Source organism: Cryptomeria japonica, chromosome 7 (assembly GCF_030272615.1).
Source record: "Cryptomeria japonica chromosome 7, Sugi_1.0, whole genome shotgun sequence".
Lineage (NCBI taxonomy): Eukaryota > Viridiplantae > Streptophyta > Pinopsida > Cupressales > Cupressaceae > Cryptomeria > Cryptomeria japonica.
Genome location: NC_081411.1, coordinates 83,998,369 through 84,004,165, shown reverse-complemented (window position 1 = coordinate 84,004,165; position 5,797 = coordinate 83,998,369). Strand labels below are relative to the sequence as shown.

Sequence of the window (5,797 nt, the reverse complement as noted above, 5' to 3'; positions counted from 1 at the left end):
ACTAATCTCTATACTAACTAAAAAAAAGTGTAAATCTTATTAATAAGGTATTTTACATTTATTATTTAGGAAGCCAATATTTAATATTTTAGTTTACATTTATTACTTAAGAAGCAAATATTTAATATTTTAGTTTTAGATGAACATTATCTAATAATGTTTTTACATCATTTACTATTTCACGCTTCCATTTTTACTGAAATATAATTTTTCCATTTGTGTGCATAAATTCATAAGATTCATTTTTATTTAAACTTTTTGCATTTGTATTGTTTTGTTTCTAGAACGGCAATGGAGAAAACGTACTTTGTGTGAAATATGAGGACCAGATATCCCTTCAATCGGGAAACACTAGCGTATGCTTTTGCAGCCTTCACCTTTTTTCTTTTAATTCAATTTGTTTGTATGAGATAGATCGATCTCACAGTGCATAGTTTGTTTGTGGATTGAAGAAAGGTTCAAGGGATAATTTTGCGTACAAAAATTCGTCGGCAGAAGAGTGCCCAGAGGGAAGTGTGCCCATCGTGGAGATCACACGTGAACGTGTTGAAAGAGCAGGATCTCTGAGACAATACTTAAATACAGGATTGCACGATAACACACAGAAAACTCATGAAGAAGCGAAGGTTTGATACTAATGAAATTGTTATATTAGTAAAGAAACGTCATGGAAAATTATTTATTTTCAGCCTGAACTACTTTTATCTATATTTTGTAGAGCGCAGTAGCATTTATAAGTCCAAGGGGAAGCCAGGAGATCCATGAGATCAAAGCTTCTTTCAATGTATGGCAACCTTCCGTGGACACCAGTAATTCAGTTTTAAGCGCCGCTATATTGCGTCTTCTCCATGAGAATCCTGATGAGTCAATAAACGAAGCAATGGAAGCTGGATGGATGGTCTGAATAATTACTTTCTTTGTTTATTTCTACTAGCTCTATACTTTCCATTAGTAGAAATGATACTAAGGTGTATGTAACGCCTGCAGGTTTACCCCAGTCGCTATGGTAGTCCACGCGTTACATTTTATGTTGCCCATAGGGTTTTCCGTAAGGTAATGATTTAAATGGATTTTTAGATAATTTAATATATAAAATAAATGTTTTTTACAATTTTTAATTTTGTTATAGTTTTGTAATTGTTTAAGTTTATTCTAAAATTGTGTCTGTGTCTTTTGGAGGGCGAGGAAAAAGACTGCGTCGACCTATCTTGTAAAGATTTTATTCAAGAAGGAAAAGAATACTATACAGGAATGCCAATTCCTGGTATTTCTGCATATGATGGTGCACAAATGGACAGCACCATAAGCATAAGAAGAGTAAGCACAAATATCTGTATATTTGTAGTTTCCTTAATAGAAAGGGTTAGAAAACTACATTATTTACAAACTAAATTACATCTTTACAAAGTGGCTGACACTAATGTTTATATATAATTTTCAGGAAACCAGGGGTAATAATGTAAACAATCTAGTGTGGGCAGTATATTTACAAGACAAGTTAGTGGGTCATTGGCCTGCAATTCTTTTCCACGACTTGACATTTTATGGGAATTTGGCCCAAATTGGAGGACAAGTAGTGATAAGATCTGGCAAGCGAGGAACTCCGTTTCCCAAGACGGAAATGGGTAGTGGAGACTTCACTAGAAAAGGTTTTAAGAAAGCAGCTTTTGTCAGGAACATACGATTGTTTACTAATAATGGTGCTCTTATAACTGATAGAAAAACGAACTACTTCCTAAGTAAAAGACATTGTTATGGTATAAAAGGATATGTGAAACAAGATGACTATTGGGGGCATCATATATATTATGGAGGTCCTGGAGGTAATGCTGGTTATTGTACGTATTGAAATACATTTGCCCCAGAGCATGAATGATATGAAGCCGAGTGTGTGAGCTGCACAGCAGCAGAGAAATAAAATATATGCACTTAAATGTACTCTCTGGTGTATTTGAATCGTGTATCTTCTTTTTCGAAGTGCCTTCTGTTAACTCCTTGCAAATATTATTAGCCTTCTTTTTCTTCAGGAAGTGTGTTTTTGTTATTTTTCATTCTTACTGGAAGCGCCAATGGTGAGTAAATTAACTTAGTTTAAAAGCCCGTGTTTCGGACTTAGTATTTATTCAATAAAACTTTCATACATAAAATATCTATAAGTGTTTTTTTTGGTTTGTACTTTGCAATAGCAGAAATGGAAGCAAAGGAAAACAAGAAAATCCATGAAATAAAAGCTGTCTTCAATATATGGGAGCCTTCTGTGGAGTCCGGTTTTGGTTTTAGTAGCAGTCAAATGTGGGTTTGTTTTAGTTCACAAAATAAAACAATGGCGATTTCCTTTCAATTTGAAAAATTAATAGAAATAAATACATAGTAATGATAGTCATGTGATCCAGGAGGATTCACTTATAACAAATTTGCAAAAAAAGAATCTGAAATGGCAGCTTCTTTACCGGGGATTAGAACCCCCAAACCTCTCCTGCGAGCTACACTCTCCACCATTACAATGCATTATCCATGCTAATCTATATTTGTCGTGGGTTGCATTTATAAAGGCGAAATCCGACCCCATCTCCCACTTTCCATGATCCACCATTGTAGCCCACAAGAAAGTTTGAGCATTTTGCGGGCAGTTTACTATTTAGTTTCTATTTTGCGGTGATCTAATATATAAGGGGGCTTGATTCACCCCTCATAAACGGAAGCTTCAACAAATTCGAGCCATAAACGATATAAAGTTTGAATTGCCAACCTATAATGGAGAACTAGATGCATAGAAGCTTGATTATTGGATAAAATAAGTTGAAGTTTATTGCAGGATTCAAAAGTTTATCGATGATGCTTCAAAGATCTAGTTAGCCACTCTTCACCTGGGAGGCACAACCTTAATCTGGCAGGAGAGCAGAACTCAGGAAGATCTTAGCCAATATGGTAAAATAATTTCTTCTTGGTTTGAGTTTACAACTGCACTTAAGAAACAATTTTATCCATTAAGTCACATGTAAAAAACAATAAAGAATTGACAATCATTAAGGCAAGAGAAAGGACAAACTATGCAAGAATATACAGATGAGTTTAGGAAAAGAGCTTTAATTTTGGGCATTCCTTTATAGACTCAAGAAACTTTGTTAAATTATATAGGTGGATTACATGAGAATTTGAGACATTAAATACTTATGTTTAATCCAACTAACTTTGATGAAGTTAGTGTACAACTATCCATTTGGAAAAAAATTTCAAGGAATAGCCATGACAATCTTTTAATGAAATCCAATAAGCCGAAAGGGAGCAAGAAAGAGAAGGAAAAAATACAACGGGTAGCTTCTATGAGGAAAGATGTGGAGAAACCTTACTGCTCACACTGCAAAAGGAAAGGGCACATGGATGCAAAGTGTTAGAAATTGCATCCTGATCATAAACCAAAGTGGTTCAAGGATCGAAAGGGTAAGAAAAAGATTCCAACTATCGTGCATGATCTCGGATCAAATTCCAATGATGTAATCAAGATCATAGTTGTGGGTATAAAAGGTATTGTTCTTGTTGCCATTTCTAGTTCCCATGCTTCTTCTTTAAAGTGTAATGAGATCCCTATTAAAAGTAAAAGGAATGAATTGTTTCATTGAAGGGATACTATAAAACAAAGAAAAAATGATACACTCATAGATAGCGTATCACAAGTGAACTTAATATCTGAACAAGTCATTAAGCAGTTTGGATTCAAACTAACACCTCATCCTAAATCATATCCATTGGGTTGGATGCATGATAATGCTTAGCTACATGTATCAAAACAAGTGAGGTGACAATGTGCTCACTTAACATCCATGTAAAAGTGGACCTTTTGGTGGTCCAAAAGCTTCTCATTTGGGCAAAATATTGATAAAATTATAAGCGACTGAGAGGGGAGGTGAATCAGTACAAGCAAAAACCACAACACAAATCTAATCACCACTTTAAATAACTTAGAGCTTAATAAACACGAGAAATATCAGCATATAAGCCAACACCCAATATAGCAAGCTCCACATAACACAAGGAATTATACGTGGAAACCCAAAAGAGAAAAATGACAGTGGGATTTAGTACCCACAAGATTCACTATCGACAGAATAGAAATCTTGTTGTTCAGACATCTGAACATCTTGAACCTATATATTCTTAGTATGATCTTTCTTTTCCTCATCAGATATCATCATGTACAATTATAACTGTTTTAGTTTAAACATTTACCTGTTATGTCTTTTCTCCTTCGTCTATCAGTTGGTTTCCCATAACAATATCATCAAGTGTAAAATCACTGATATCAACAACGTCTAGAATATCTTCTATCTCAAACCTATCTGGTTGCTCTTCCTCATCAGGAATCAAAACCAATAATTTCTTCAATATCAACTTAGTTTCCATATGAACTTATTGGGTCTCACCAAGTAACAATCTTGTCAATCTATTCTTGGATCTAAAAGATGATTAAGCCTTTGCAAGAGTTTCATCTATCTCCTCCTTTGTGGCTTCAAGTTGCTAGTTTTTAAGAATAAATTCAATAAATTCTCTATCTTGTTTCATGGTTGCCTGTCATCTAGAATCAAGCTTATCATGCAAAGAATTTGACATTTTATGGGAACTTCATCGAAATTGGAGGACAAGTAGTGATACGATCTAGCAAGCGAGGAACTCCATTTCCCAAGACGGAAATGGGTAGTGGAGACTTCGCTAGAAAAGGTTTTAAGAAAGCAGCTTTTGTCAAGAACATACAATTGTTTACTAATAATGGTGCTCTTATAACTAATAGAAAAACGGATTACTTTGTAAGCAAAAGACATTGTTATAATGTACAAGGATCTATGAAAAAAGATGAGTATTGGGGGCATCATATATATTATGGAGGTTCTATAGGTAATGCTGGTTATTGTGTGTATTGAAATACTTTTACCCAAATGCATGAATGATATGAAGCCGAGTGTGTGAGCTGCATTGCAGCAGAGAAATAAAATGAGGAGATTTATTTTATGATGTATGGGGTGCCCACATTAGTATTTATTCAATAAAACTTTCATACATAAAATATCTATAAGTGTTTTTTTGGTTTGTAATTTGCAATAGCAGAAATGGAAGCAAAGGAAAACAAAAAAATCCATGAAATAAAAGCTATCTTCAATATATGGGAGCCTTCTATGGAGTCCGGTTTTGGTTTTAGTAGCAGTCAAATGTGGGTTTGTTTTAGTTCTCAAAAAGAAACATTTAATAGAAATAATACATAATAGAAATAATAATCATAGTCATGTGATGCTGTGTAGCTATTTACTTTCAATCTGAAAAATTAATAGAAATAATACATAATAATGATAATCATGCGATCCAGGAGGATTCACTTATAACAAATTTGCAAAAAAAGAATCTAACATGGCAACTTCTTTACCGGTCAGGCTATTGCAGTTTCATTGGTGCAAATTTTTGATTGGGTATTGGAAACCCCAAACCTCTCCTGCGAGCTACACTCTCCACCATTACACAGCATGATCCACGCTAATCTATATTTGTCGTGGGTTGCATTTATCGAGGGGAAATCGGACCCCCATCTCCTACATTCCATGCTCCACCATTGTAGCCCACAAGGAAGTTTGAGCACTTAGTGGGTAGTTTACTATTTAGTTTTTGTTTTGCGGTGATTTAATATTTAAGGGGGCTTGATTCACCCCCTCATAAATCGAGACATCAACCAATTCGAGTCATAAACGATATTAAGCCTCAGTTAAAAGATTATAAGGTTTGAATTAGGGGTAAGTCAATTATTATACTGTTA

At 34.5% G+C, this 5,797-nt stretch overlaps 2 long non-coding RNA genes across 2 annotated transcripts; both read left to right on the top strand.

Annotated features, from left to right (window-relative positions):
* The first annotated feature begins 324 nt into the window (after positions 1 to 324).
* LOC131856261 (uncharacterized) lies at positions 325 to 809 on the top strand. The gene is made up of 3 exons (XR_009358386.1): positions 325 to 356; positions 453 to 626; positions 719 to 809. It is a non-coding gene; the product is annotated as an uncharacterized LOC131856261 (long non-coding RNA).
* A 16-nt stretch (positions 810 to 825) lies between these two features.
* Positions 826 to 1,290, top strand: LOC131856260 (uncharacterized). The gene is made up of 3 exons (XR_009358385.1): positions 826 to 898; positions 988 to 1,053; positions 1,180 to 1,290. It is a non-coding gene; the product is annotated as an uncharacterized LOC131856260 (long non-coding RNA).
* Positions 1,291 to 5,797: the final 4,507 nt, after the last annotated feature.